This window comes from Vicugna pacos, chromosome X, assembly GCF_048564905.1.
Source record: "Vicugna pacos chromosome X, VicPac4, whole genome shotgun sequence".
Lineage (NCBI taxonomy): Eukaryota > Metazoa > Chordata > Mammalia > Artiodactyla > Camelidae > Vicugna > Vicugna pacos.
Window position 1 is genome coordinate 66772466 of NC_133023.1, and position 13540 is coordinate 66786005.

At 36.9% G+C, this 13540-nt stretch overlaps 1 pseudogene; it reads left to right on the top strand.

The window, feature by feature from the left end:
* The first annotated feature begins 4394 nt into the window (after positions 1-4394).
* Positions 4395-13166, top strand: LOC116277402 (transmembrane protein 223-like; annotated as a pseudogene).
* Positions 13167-13540: the final 374 nt, after the last annotated feature.

Here is a 13540-nt window from a genome sequence, read left to right on the forward strand (position 1 = left end):
AATGGGAGAAGATATTTGCAAATCATGTATCTGATAAGAGGTTAATATCCAAAATATATAAAAACTGATATAACCAACATTTAAAAAACAACCCAAGTAAAAAATGGGGAGAAGACCTGAATAGACTTTTTTCCAAAGAAGACATACAAGGGTCAACAGGCACATGAAAAGATGTTCAACATAACTAATCATTAGAGAAATGCAAATTAGAACTACAATGAAATATCACTTCACACCTGTCAGAATGGGTATTATCAAAAGCACAAAAAATAACAAATGGAGAGAATGTGGAGAAAAAGGAACTTTCATACACCATCAGTGGGAATACAAATTGGTGCAGCCACTATGCTAAACAGTATGAAGATTCTTCAAAAAGTTAAAAACAGAACTACCATATAATCCATCAATTTCATCTCTAGTTTTCCAAATAAAATGAAAGCACTAATTTGAAAAGATATATGCACCCCCATGTTCACTTCAGCATTATTTACAACAATTAAGACATGGAAACAACCCAGATGCCCATCAATGGATGAATGGATAAAGAAAATAACACAATGGAATATTATTCAGCCATACAAAGGAATGAATTTTTGCCATTTGCAACAACACAGATGGACTTCGAGGGCATTATGCTAAGTGAAGTAAGTCAGACAGAAAAAGATAAACACCATATGATCTCACTTATATGTGGAATCTGAAAACAAAACAACAACAAAAAACAGCTCAAGGATATAGTTAACAGACTGGTGGTGTCGGGGAGGGGAGCAAAACAGGTGAAGGAGTCAAAAGGTACAAATTTCCAGTTACAAAATGTATGTCATGGGAATGTAATGTACAATATGGTGATTACAGTTAATAATATTGTATTGGATATTTGAAAGTTGCAAAAGAGTAAATCTTAGTTCCTATCACAAGAAAAAAGAATTTCTAACTATGTATAGGAACAGATGTTAACTAGACTTATTGTGGTGACCATTTTACAATATACACAAATATTGAATCATTTTGTTATATACCTGAAATTAATATGATGTATGTCATTATATTGCAATAAAACAAAGAAGAAATCCTATAGCAAACATCATCACCAATGGTATAATATTATAAGCAGTAACACTAAAATTCATATTAAGACAGTATCACTGCCCACTGTCACTTAACTATTTCATACTGTACTAGAATTTGTAGGCAATGTAATAAGAAAAGAAAAATAGCTGCATGTGGATTTGAAAAATCTGTGTTGGTGAAAGAAAAGGCTTCATTTTTTGGACATTATTTGTCTAAATAGAAAATCTAAAGAAATCTATGTCTAATTTGAACTCTTACAATGGCTCACAGATTGGCTAGATACATTATCAATATATAAAAATCAATAGTTTTTTCAGTTTATCAAAATTAACCAAGTAGACAGTATAATAGAAAAAAAATCCTTTCCATAATATTAAGATACCTATAAATACACTAGCAAAACTAGGCAAGACATAAAAAGAATATTATAAAATACCACTGAATGATATGAGACAAGCTAATTAAATATTAAAGCATATAAAGTGAATATCATAGAGCTGTTAATTCTTCCTGAATTAATCTAAAATTCAATGTAAACCAATCCATAAGCTCAAGATAAACTAGAGAAATGTATTCTAAAATTAATATAGAGCCTACTCTATGATCTAAAATTTCACTCCTAGGTATTTACTGAAGAGAAATGAAAGCTTATACTCTCAGAATGTTCATAGCAAGTTTTTTCGTAACAGCCCAAAATTGGGAACAGCCTAGGTGTCCATCAATGGAAGAATGGATAGACTGTGGACTCAGCAATAAAAAGGAATAGACGTTATAACAATACATATAAGAACACTGATTAATCTCAAAAACATTATGCTGACTGAAAGAAACCTTACACAGAAGAGTACATACTGTAAGATTCCATTTATATGAAATTCTAGAACAGGCAAAACTAATCTAAGTTTGAAAAAAAAAAACCAGACTGCTTCTAGGTGGGGTGGCAATGGGTGTTGACTGGGAAAAGGCATAAGGTAACATTCCAGGGTGATAGCAATGTTCTCTTATCTTCTTAGGGATGTGAAAATTATACAGGTATATACATTAGTAGAAATTTTGAGTATGTAAATTTTACATCAAAAGAAAACCAAACTGTAAACAAATACTGAATTCCAGTTAATGATATTCACATTGAAGTATTCTGGGGAAGTACTACTGTCTGCAATTTACTTTGAAATGGCACCCAAAACAAACAAAAAGATATATTTATAGAAAGATAGAAGGGTTGATAGATGGATAGATATGAGATAAACCAAATACAGTGAAATGATAATATTGATGGGTGTAAAAGATGGACATAGAGTGATTCACTGTAAAATCCTTTCAAATGTGCTGGATGTTTGGAAAAAGTTCATAATAAAATATTGTAAAAATTAATATAGAAAACTAAAGTCGTTAAGGGTAAGTCAATTTTGATAAAACAAAAGCACTGGGGGCAGGAAAGAAGTAACATGTTAAATATCAACGCTTCTTATATAGCTCTTATAATTGAGAAAGTATGGTATTTGTATAGAAACAGATACAGATTAATGAAATGGAACAAAGAACAGATATAAATTTAAGTACATATGGGAGCTTGAAAGCATTTCCAATGAGTAGGGAAGGATGGACAGTTCAATAAATGGTGTTTCAACAATTGAGTTTTTTTAATCTATTAAGGAAAAAATAGAAATACATTCCTATTTCAGATCACACATACAATATAAATTCCAGCTAGGTTTTTAAAAAATTAAATTGAAAGGAATTAACAAAGATTAAAAAGGAAAAAAAACACAAAACTACTGGGTGAAAAATATAGGAGACTCTCATTAGAATCTCAGGAAAGAACAAGATTTCATTGACAAGATAAGTTTAAGAAAAAACTTGGATCACACCAAAACATAAATTACACATGAAAAGAGAAATTGAAAACTTTATTAAAGGACTCAAAACATACTTGGAAAAGATATTTATTACATACACACAGCTCAAATTAGAAGTATCCAGCATTTTAAATGGACTTAGGCAAAGAAAAACAATGCAATAGAAAAACAGACAAAAGATGCCATAAACAAGAATGCATAGGAGCAAGAACCTGAATGGTCAGTAAAAGTAAAACAAAATATTAATTAATATTAAAACAATAGAAGAATACCATTTCTCAGCTACCAAATAGGCAAAGAGAAAACTGATTATGAAAAAAAGTGTTGAGAAGGATGTCAGAAAATATAAACTCTCACACTCTACAGACAGGAATGTAAGTTGGTATAACTGCTTTGGAGAACAAGCTGAAAATATCTATTAGGAATGAAAACTGTCATCTCCTAAACCCATGAATTCTTCTTGCAGTTAAATACTCTAGAGAAACTTTTGCATTGGCACACCAAGAAACATGTACATAGGGCCATTGTCCTTAATAAGAAAAAGTAGAATTAACCTATGTGTTCTTCAACAGGGGAATGAATAAGTAAACTGTGAGTATTTGTTCAAGGAATTATTACATAGCAGTTGGAAAGGGGAAGGAAATGAGAACAAAGAGGACTTCAATCTTATTTGTAATGTACTATTGGTTTACATAAAAATATTGGAGGCACAAAGAAGAAAATGTTAACAATTGTTAATTCTGGGACTGGTACGTATGGATGCTCGTTACACTACTAAGTTATTGTAACTTTAAACATTTTTTTAAATTGGCCCCAAAATAAAGAAAATAAAGAGGAAAAGAGAAGGTCATAAACCCTTGTAGGAAACAGTTGATCCCTTCCTCCTGAGCCATTTTTTTATCTACTCTCTTACCCTCCCTACTCAATCCACTTCTCACTCAAACACTCTTAATCCATTTGTCAGATGACCTGAATGCAAAGTATTGCAAGGAGCTTTCTAAAGAAACTGAGCAAGATAGGAAAGAAGAATAGGCACTGTTTGATGTCCTTCTACTCTGCTGAGAAATTTACCCTTGAAACATAGAACACAATAAAATGTGTATCAAACATTTAAATGCAGCGTTTTTAATAATCTAAAACTGGAGGGAAACAGGTCACATAAAAGCAATACTGTTGCCTGGATTCAGTAAACACACATTTAGGAAAATGTTTAAAATGAAGATTGACCCAATTACACAAATTATTATTTTAATAATATAGTACAACACTATGTTATTATGCAAAACAATATAGTTAGGAAGATTAAAGAAATGACTGTGATAAAGTGCTTGAATGTATTTGGCAAGAGAGGTGTTTTAAATTTTGCCTAAAATAGATTTTCCCTAGATATGCCTATATTTCATTGTACTACTCTGAAGATGTGTTACTGTCAGCAATTGAAAGATGATGAAGGCGTGCAGGGCCATGGCAGCGCCTGGAAGACGGTGGTTCTTATGGCTGTTCCTAGCACTGCAGTCCCCACCTGTGCATCTGGTCCTGGAAGACGTGACCCTGCCACAGGACGTGCTGCTCTTTGAGCACAATGGGGCTGCTTCTTTGCCATCCTCCAGCTGTTCTGTGCCAGCCAGGGCGTCTTCTGGGCCTCCATGGCCATTGCAGCTTTTGCCTGTCCCCTGCCCCAACACTGGATCTGTGCTCCCCGCTCTGGCACTACAGCCTGGCCATCAGTACCCTGGTACTTGGTGCTGGTCTTCTCCCTCTACTCTGTGATGCTATGGGCTGGAAGGAGGCAAGTGACCCTCACCATTCATGTCCCCTTTTGGCTTAGGTGCCCATTTCACCATGCCTTGAACCAAAACGCTGCAATTAAATGATTGATATACATTTTATTATGTTTCAAGTATCCTGCATGGCCCACCAGGGTGAAGTCCCTGCCTTGTTGCCTCTGAAGGTCAAAGGCTGGTGCTTCTACTTCCTCTTGGACAAAGCTGGGCATTTTCCCAACACAAAACTCTGACAACACTGTGGGTGCCTACCTTAACTTACGAAGAAACAACCTCAGGTCACTCACTCCTCCCAGAGGGGAAGACAAAATGAACCTCATGGGTGGGATGACAACTAGGGTCACACAAGGAGGTCCAAAATTCATTAACAGAAAACAGAAGAGCAGTCATCCTGAGGGCAGCTACCTGACAGTTGAAAGGAAGGAAGGAAGGAAGGAAGGAAGGAAGGAAGGAAGGAAGGAAGGAAGGAAGGAAGAGAAAGAGAGAGCGAGAAAGGAAGGAAGGAAGGAAGAAAGAAAGAAAAAGAAAGAAAGACTAAGTATAGGGACATCACTGAGTGTTATTTCCCCTATTGTGGAAAAACCTTTAAATATAAGAGAGAATAAGTAGTGCCACAGCCTGTGTATACCATTTTCATCTCTTACCTCCATGCCTCAAAAATGGTGAGAAAACTAAACTCGACTCCAAAAGACTGAAACAGAGCAGAAAATATTCCTCCACAAAAATGCACCACAAAACTTTAGTAAAACAAAATTTTAGCCTAGCTAAACCCTGCCTCTAACAAGTTAGCTTAAATTTCTCCTTCTGACAAGCTGGCTAAATGTCTCAGCAAAAGAGCAACCAGAAAGCTTCTTTTGATCTGCGATACTTCTCTGAATCTAGTCTGAGCAGTTTAAATAAATGGAGGGCATCTGTACTCATTTCTTAAAATGAACTTGCATAATTTATGTGAGAGAAAAATTTTAGACAGCAACTTAAGGAGTGTGACGTTCTTGTGTTTCTTCCAAACTAAGCCATTCTCTGGGACATCCCAGGGATACAGACCAGACACTACAAGGCCAAAAATGTATTCTCTTCAAAGGGTATGTGTGCTTAGAAGACTGATAACATGACTTCGGTGGACCTTACAACCCCCCACCCCTAGTAGATATATATTCTTCCTCTAAAATGAGAAAGGATAAGTAGAAGTCAACTGTATGAATACAAGGGAAGCTGAACCTCTCTTTCTCTTTCTCATTCTGAAAAGTAGTCATGATGGGGCCAGAATCTTTAAGAAACATTGGCCTAGAGGTCCTCCCAGCACCATTGATTCCTATGACCTCTGTATATGCTCATCTAGAGCATTCCCGCCCACTGCTCTTTCACGTACCCTCAATTTCAAGGCTTATTTCCCTCAGAACATATATATTATACATGCTCACATCTTTGTTTTAGTAAAATAGAATGAAACAAAAATTAACTACTCTTTTAATCTTGCATCTGCCTCTGGCTTATTCCTGCTCTTCCTCTCTGATTCTTTCTCCTTTCTCTAACAGTCAGGTTCTTTTTCTTATTTGGGGGGGGGTAGAGGGGGAGGTAATTAGATTTACTTATTTATTTATGGAGGTACTGGGAATTGAACACAGGACCTCATGCATGCTAAGCACATGCTCTACCACTGAGTTATACCCTCCCTGCCTCAAGGTTTTTTCTGGGGGGGTAATTGGGTTTTATTTTATTTATTTATTTTTTAATGGAGGTACTAGGGATTGAACCCAGGACCTTGTGCATGCTTAGCATGCACTCTACCACTGAGCTATACTCCACCCCGCAAGTTCTTTTTAATAGCATACATTAGCTATCTTAAATTCATGGATTCTACCTCCATAGTTGCACTAAAACAGCTTTAGCAAAGGTTACCAGTAACTTACTTGTTGCTAAATTCATGGTTGTACTTCAGTTCTTACCCTTTATGAGCTCTCTGATATGTGAGTCCCTTCTCAGTCAAATTCCTTGGCTTCCATAACACTATTCTCTCCAGTTATTCCTCCTACCTCTCTGGTCACTCCTTGGTTTCCTTCATTAGTAACTTGTCTACCCCCTTTTCCCCTAAACAATTACAGTCTTATGACTGAAATGATGGTTTCAGGTGGAATATGGTAGAATGGAAGATAGGACTGAGACAGCATAAAGGGGAAGAGGAGGGTGAAAGAAAAATGTGTAAGGCTTCCTTTGTATATCTTACAAAGCTGCTAAAAATAAGGTGGGTTCTTTGACATGCTGAGTTCCTTTTAAGTCTGGGTCTAGTTTGTGAATAAATGCCTCAGAAACTAAGACCAAGTTTTTCCAACTGCTTTTTTATGCATTCATTTATCTAACAAGAATTTACTGGTTTGTCTTTAATGTCCCAGATTTTGTACTAGGCACTTAGATATAAAAGAGATGAGCCTTTTAGGGAGCATCATAAGAGAAACATTTTAAAAGCTCAATAACGAGTATACATCAGTCACATGATAGACTAAAATGCAGCAGGGCCTTGAGAATTAAAAAGGTGGCAAATCCTACTGAGACAGGATGGAAGTGGGCAGGGCACAGCCATTAAAAGAATGGCAGAGAAATTACACCAAAATGGTGGAAGATTCAACTCCCAGTAGACCTTGAGCTTTAATATGCACTCATAGAAATACTAAATCACTGTTAGAGCATGCTAAATGGTACTCCCACAGGTGCCAGGACAGTTTTAAGGCCGAACATAAAAGGTCAAAGGGTGGGTGATGGCCCAATTCCTGGGAATCCTACCCCCTTTCCCAAAATAGTTGGAATAATTCTCCCACTTGTATGAAGTTACTGAGCCCATAAAAACTTAGCAACACTGAGCCCAAAAAAACTAGCAACACCGCCTCATGGCCACTCTCCCTTCTGAGTGAGATGGCCTGTACTCTACCTATGGAGTGTGTATCTGCTTTTACTTTAAACTGAGCACCTAATCCCCACACCTCATGGCCTTTCTCTTGCCTTCTCAAACAGCCTGCACTCTGTCTATGGAGTGTGTATCTCTCTGAATAAATCTACTTTTACTCAATTGTGGCTTGCTCTTGAATTTTTTCCTGCAGGAAGCCAAGGACCCACACTTGGCGGGGCGCATTCCCAGGGATCAACCAAGACCTGGGACACGGCCATCCTCTCATCCCTCATTTTTTTCCCATATCACTACTTTGGATGGGATGCAACAGCCAGGCTTCTCAAAAGAGGTAACTCTTGTACTGAGTTGTAAGAGACAAGGAGGTATTTGCCACTGAGGGAGTGATGAGGCAGAAGGACAAGGACGGGCACAGCGAAAATGAGATCAGATACACCCAGGCATGGTGAACTAAGGCAGCTAGATTAATATATGAAAAAGGAATGAGGGGAATGGAAAATCGCCGTTAGAGCACTATAATAATTGCTGAAGGTAGGATCCATGGAAAAATGTTAAATTAGTCGGTGAAATGATACAAAGAGAGAGGATATTTGTAGAGCTTCAAATTAGCTCCTCCAAAATATTCATTAATTACTGTGTTGGTTTCAGTATATGTTGACAAATTTTTTGATATCTTTGCTTCCAAGAGGTGAATCTTAAATCTCCTTCCCTTGAGTGTGGGCTGAGCTTACTGAATTGCTTCTAATGATAGAGTACTCAAGTATGGAAAGGAGAAACTGGGCAGGTAGTACCTTAACCAAGTTAACAGCATTAACAGTAGCAGTTACATAAATATTTTGTGAGGTAAAGGTTTGAAGCTAGGTCATGTTAACCATTGTGCTATCCTTCCTCCCCTGTAGAGAATATGGCAGGGGTGGGGTGCAAATAGCCTAGCAATTCTGAAAATACTGTTAATGGAATCTGCAGGCTGAAAGGTGGCCCAACTAGTTTTCTTCATGCACAGTTTTGATCCTGTATCACCAAAGAATTTTAGCTCTGCCCTCTCATCTTTATGGAGCTCAAGGTTTTGCTATAAGGTGTAATCAAGTGAAAAGTGTTTCCTAATAGTTTTCTATTTCTAAGTGACTAACATGTATTTAACTACCACAAAACAGTTTCTACAGAGAACCAATTAGGCTCAATATTCATGTGCCATGTTAAGAATTCCTTGTTTAACTCTTCTTTTAAAAGGAGTCTTCTACTTATTTACATTCACATCATGTGATATACTTCATCTCATAGAAGGTTGTTTTTGTATATATGATTTCACCTGTCACAGTGATTGAAGTAAAGAAATTTATATCACTCGTCTAGAACTAACTACTATTCTTTATAGTCAGAGGAGACAATAATGTCCTTTTTTATTAAAATATAATTGAAAACATAAAGTATTTTTTAGCAGCCAATTTACATATAACAGCTAATGAAAATACCAGTAATAATACTGGGCCATAAGCTGAAGGCAATATAGGCAAATGTGATGTTATCTCAGCATGAGGCTAATTACTCAATTTTTAAACTAATTTTAAGGGTATTTTAGTAAATGGTTGTTTTAATAGGTCTAATGTGTTTCATTTTAATGTATTACTCTGATGTAAAAGACTGATTATTTGTAACAGAAAAACTAGTACTGAGAAATGTAGTTAATGCTTTTGAAATAATGTGTCTATTAGAGCATATTTTCTTGAATAAGTGATTATATTTTTGTTTGTTTGTTATACAACAAGAAAAGGAAATTTTGTGCAGTTAGGAAACTTCTTTCCTTATTTATTTAACTTCCTTTAGCACACAACAATTTCATTTAACTCCAAAGTTACAATTTCTGACAACTTCTTCCCCCAAAATACTGTTTTAGCAGAATTCTCACTATCATCTATAATCAGCCAGTACATTGTTCAAACAAACCAAAACTTTGGCAAGACATTTTTCTAAGGATATACCCCAACCTTACTACTCAACCACTGTATATACAAATATGTATAATGTACATGTGGGGATAAAAGGATAGTGCAGAAGAAGAGAACATTTCTTCTCCAAAATTCCAATATTTCTTCAGTTTAATCATCCAAAAAACCTACAGGTTCATTTCCTCTATCTTTAAGGTAAGCTACTGCAGACAATGCATTCATAGAAATTCTGTGGGAAACTATCTTTTGATGTTACCTTTATATATTTTGACAATAGATTTTGCTGAATCCAACTTAAGATGTAACACAAATGCTGAACTATATATCAAACCAATAAGATGTTTGACCGTACTGACCCACTCTCTAGCACAATGATATCCTAATAGAAAAAGTCAATTCAAACATGTAAAAGTCCTTCACCTACAAGTGACCGAGATTCTGGCTCTCCCTTACTATTGAAAGAGTAGAAAACTAATAAGATGGCTATTGAGTTGTTCAGGCCTGTACTTTTAGCTAAACTGATCTTATGACTCAGGCTCCCCTTCCTGTGCACTCTTCTTAGAATAACTTAATCTTATTTTACCCAAGAGTTCTTGAAAGAAGGTCATGGATTGAACCTCAAGAAAATGGGCAGACTCTCTTAAATTCCTCCATAACAACAGCAAATTCTTATCAAGATGAAAAGAATGTTAACATCCTGTAACGTGCCCTGATTGTTATCACCTTTTCCATCCATAAAGCCTCAAGACCCCAACCCCAAGATAGATTCACAGTTACTAAGGCATTAGCCTGCTGTGACCCCCTTTGCCGGGCAAAGCAATAAAGCTGCTCTTTCCTTTGCTCCCAAACTCTTGTCTCTGAGTTTGAATTTCCCTTTCAGGGTGCAGAGGCCGATTTTTCTGTAATACTATGGATGGTGGTAGCAGCTGAATTCCAGTTTTGATGTGAAGCTTATTTCAGCTTTTGGCTTTGGACCCAGAAAGTGAAGTTAGGGTTCTCCCTGCATAGCTGATATGAATCCGTAGAGGGCTCTGGAACCCTAACATGAGACATGAGCTTCAGGCATCCTCCTAACCTAGCTGCAGCTCAACAAGCTTAGAATCTGTTGCTTACTGTGGTAGGCAGAATAATTCCTCCCCTCCCAAAGATGTTCACACCTTAATCTCTGGAATCTGTGAATGTGTTGCATTGTATGTCAAAAGGACTGCGCAGATATGATAAAAGTATGGACCCTAAAATGGGGAGATTATGCTAGATGATCAAGGCAGGCCCAGTGCAGTCACATGAGCCTTTAAAAGTGCAGGAGAAAGGCAGAGGAATCAGAGAGAGATGCGGTGGAAAAAGGAAGAATTTGCAGTGCTACTGCTGGCTTTAAAAATGAAGGGTAGAAGCCACGAGCCAAGGAATGTTGATGGCCTCTAAAAGCTGGGAATGGCCATTGGCGACAGCCAGCTAGGAGAGGAAGACCTCAGTTCTACAACCTCAAGGAATTAGATTCTATCAACAACCTGAATGAGTGAAGAAACAGATTCTCCTCTAGAACCTCCAGACAGGAAAGCAGCCCTCCTATTACCTCGATTTTATCCTGGTAGATTCATGTCAAACTTCCGACCTACTGAACTGTGATACAATAAGTGGCTATAACATGAGCCACTAAATTGGTAGTAATTTGTTGTAACAGCAGTAGAAAAGCAACACAGTAGCTACTGCTCTAACGGCTAGTCATTAGCCCTAATCTCTTTGTTTATGTAGCAGGAAGACTCGCTACATTATAGTGTTCAAGAGATGTTTCCCAGGCTTCTTCTTTTTTCTCCAATAGTTATGAAAACTCTCCACTCTGCCAAATTAACCCAGACTGCTATGTTCTTTCTCAAATATTAGCAAAGATTCCACTGACAAGGAGAAAATCATCTATGATAAGTGGTTAAAAAGGGAAGAGATGGATTCTGTACTACTGTAGCCTCACAGAAGCTCCACAAACAGTTTTATATTGCTGTATATCAGTCTTAAAATGAAAGTCTTAAAATTCTACCACATGAAATTCCTCTGGGGAAAAAATAATTTAAAGTCAAGCAATGAAAGGAAAAGAAGCTTTTAATGGGCACTAAAATAGAGCTCAGTTTGACAGTTCAATAGTCATGTCATAGCCACTTCACTTTAATAGGTAAAGTTTTTGTTCAAACCATTAAAATATCTCCAAATATATACCACATGATATTAAAGTTCACAAATAACTTGGTTAACATTGCAGTCTCTTTTAAATAAGTGAAAAACTTGTTTGAGAGTTTGGTTAAAATCACTGAAGTACATGGAGTTGACATCTGTCAAAAAAAGGTAAGTGTATTTTTATTAAGGAGATGACATTCAGTCACAGTAAATGGTAACTGTCAAGCAAGCAAATGCAAGAAATTGGTTAAGGCACAGATATAGATATTGTTTTGTTGTATGCCAACAGTTTTAATCTTTCCAACTCACAGGGAAAGAGATTTAAGTCAATGACAAGAGCTGTGAAAACCATTTCAGGGGGGAAAAAACGTATTTTCATAGTCTTAATGCAAATCTAAAGTTTTCATCTGAGATTTTTTTTTTCCAGCTTCAACCTGTCACTTGTTAGGTAAATAGATATTCTCCTGAAAATATGAAGCGATAACATTTCTCACTGGCAGTATCTCTATCCATCCTTCATTTGAACATGGGTTATTTTAATATAACCTATGTTTCCAAGGCCACACCAGGCCAGAGGTAAAAATAACAGAATTTACGCAACACAACAATGACAATGTCAACAAAAAAGAAATATCTCTCTGGTCCCTTTCTTGCCCTGTCCTTCCCCTCTCTCCATGGGCACTCTAGCCCACTGGCCAAGTAAAGCTAGGACACTATAGAGTGTGTCTCACTTGTGACATGTCCTCTTGGTTTGCTTGTGGACTTCACTGTTTTTCTTCTTTCCTGGTCAGGCTTCCTCTGAAGATATCTCTGTCACTGATGATAAAAACAAAGGGGAAGTTCTGCCACTGTGCTCAATGAAGGCAGGTTTGCTGCTCTCTACTAAGGGTTAGGGCTAAGAAAGACCAGAATGGGGCCATAGGAAAGGGATCATAGAGGCTGCTAAGGAGATGACTCTAATCTAAGCCTTATCCTAATGCTTCTCCAACTTTTCAATCAAAATGTCCCTAAAGACAGAAAAAGAAACACACACACATACACACAAACACAAACACACACACACACACACACACACACACTCTAAGGAAGTCTGCCACAGTACACATTTTTTGGAGTCTTAGAGTTTTAACAATGTATAACAATTTTACACTTTATCCCATTATACATCTTTGCTTCTTTTAATATAAACTAATGTATTCAACCACTCACAATCAAGTAAATGTGACAGTCCATGAAAACAGGAGAAATATGAGAACATAAAGGAATAAAATCATTTTCTTTTTTAGGTTTCTAAATTATCCAACTAAGTTCCAAGGTTGTGAGGCATGGGGTTAACCAGGAGTTCCCTTTGTCATGTTTTTTCATCCTTTTAGGTATCATAATGATACCAAAAAGGTCTCCTGGAGATGAAACTCCAGTCTCTGGATACAACCTGCAATGAGTTTAGTTAAATATGAAGTTAAAGGGGACAAAGTCCTCCATAACACCACCCTCATTTTCTGCAAGTTCAGGGTTCCCAAAACCACCCTCAGGTCCAATAATAAGCTGAAATGATACACAGAATTCACTGAAAATTGTTATACTCGTAAGTTATTACAGGGAAAGGCTACAGGTCACAATTATCCAAGTGAAGAGACATATAGGGCAGAGTCCAGGAGACATTCAAATGAGGAGTTCCCAGGTTTCCTCTCCCAATCGAGTTACGGACAGCATTACCCACTCCTGTTCAATGACGTGTGATAATACATGCAGAGTATACACAAAGGGAAGCTCACCCAGGCTTTTGATGTTCAGTTTTTTACTGGGGCTCAAATA